The following is a 2201-nucleotide window of genomic DNA, read 5'->3' as shown; positions in this document are numbered from 1 at the left end:
AAGAGATAGAATAGTCACGACCCTCAGCAATGAGAAAAACGACAAAGAAGAAGACTGTTATTTTGGCTATAGTGATGTAAACAAGAAGTTAAAACATTTCTCACCAGATGGCGTCTGGATTCAATTATTAACAAAATAGAGTTATGTGTAATTGCGACTTCATCATAGGATGCTATGCATTCCATGGGTCGATATGGTCAGCAACGCAAATGTGCTTTAAAAAGCAAGAACAGAAAAACAGTTGCTGACTGATATCAAGGTTCGGATGGCATTCTATCTGGGGTATGTGCTAAAAGGAGAGAAGTACAAGCTATTGCACCTAATAGAGGGTCAACGATGTGTGGTCAGATGGCGGATCTCCTGGCTCCGGAATATACGAGATTGGACGGGGATCAGGACCTTTAAGGTGCTGTTAAGAGCTGCCCGAGACCAGGACAATTACTTTCAAGTGATAGTCGACGTCAGGGAGACCTGACGTGACACGCACAGAAGGAAAAGTGTGATTTACATATTAGTCCGATAATTTAGGTATTAGTAACATAAAATAAATGTAGTAAAATTTATTGTAACTATTGTACAATACTTTTTAATGTTTATCATGTTTTTTGGCAGTATTAATTTTGATTTTTTCGTTTGTTGTTGTTGAGACGATTGATGGCATATCATGTACGGTTTTTGTTTGGGACCGTCTGGAAAGGTCACGATATCTCGCGGGTGTAATTGACGTTTACGAATATGACTGCTATTTGTGATCCTTACTTTCTGTTGAGTTAGCCGATAATGTCGAGTTTGTCAATAGAACTAGTCGCTTTTACTATGTGCATAATGTAATATTATATTAACGTGGGTGTGCGGATTGGGCCGGCGCGCACCGATCCGACTAATTTAGAAGGAAGAGATCAATTACTATTGTAAATTATGTAAACAAAATAATGTTGTTAAATACGTATATGTAATCATAACTATTGTTACACAAAATAATCATGTTGTTATCTGACATTTGCGTAAAGTAATTATATTTAAATATATAATAATGTAATAGAAACAGTGATGCCCTTCGTATAACGTACTCAATTCTGTCCAGGAGCAAGGTGGTTAAGTGAAACCTATTTTCTCATAACAATACACATTTTATTCATTCTGTGGAATAAAATATGCTGAATCAACATTATGTTTGTCTCCGTAGTGCAATGATCAGTACGCTCGGCTATCATACTGGAGGTCCCAGTTTCGATACCCAGAGGGGGATCAAATAAATACAAGTGATTTTTTCACTCTAATATTTATTCATTATTACCCTGGACTTGTACCTGAAGCGGAGGGCTGATCACCTTTCCTTCATGTGTTAATGATAAAGATAATACTGCTTTTATATGATGCAGTGCCCTATGCACCATCAATACGGGTAAGGGTTTTAATTAAAAATTAGCTGTGATATCAGTCTCAGCTGAGTTTGGATGGTGATCGGTAAACTCGTGAATCTCTCCAAATTTGAGCAGGATGTCCTTGTTGGCAGCAGTTGAGATTGGTTGATTTGATTAATCCTTGTCGTTGTTAGATGACGCTTGTCTTTGAGCTTCAACATGTTGCCAGACTACAAGTGCTTTGAGCTCTTCATTCGTCAGCTCTTCTCGGCGTTCCTCAATAAGCTCCTTTGAGCAGCAAGTTTAAGCAGTCCACTATATGGAACAAGGTTCGTTGTTTGAGTCACGTGATGAACAAACAGGAAGTTGACATTATTTTTTGTCATCTCAACATAGATGATGAAGAAAATGGAAGTCTGGGCATTGACGAGGCTTATGACAAAGTGTGAAGTTATCACTTTACATTCACCAATTCTACCCATGGTTGACAACCACACTAATCAAATTCTTAGAAGTTCTATATATAGAGAAAAATAAAACCCTTATCCGCACCTCAATGGTGCATAGGACACTGCGTCATATAAACGCAGTGTTATCTTGATCGTTTACACATGAAAGAAAGGTGATCAGCCCTCCGTTTCATGTACCAGACCAGGGTAATATTGAATAAATATTACAATGAAAATATCACTTTATTTATTAATCCCCCCTGGGAATCCAACCCAGGACCTCCAGAACGGTAGCCGAGCGTGCTGACCATTACACTACGGAGGCAGACGGATATATATATCTAGTCCAATTTCTAAACATAGTGCTTGATTCACTAGAATTTCACTG

Source organism: Brachycentrus maculatus, unplaced genomic scaffold (genome assembly GCF_059751285.1).
Source record: "Brachycentrus maculatus isolate JH-2025_06_01 unplaced genomic scaffold, ASM5975128v1 h1tg000310l, whole genome shotgun sequence".
NCBI lineage: Eukaryota > Metazoa > Arthropoda > Insecta > Trichoptera > Brachycentridae > Brachycentrus > Brachycentrus maculatus.
Note: the sequence above shows the minus strand (reverse complement) of the source record.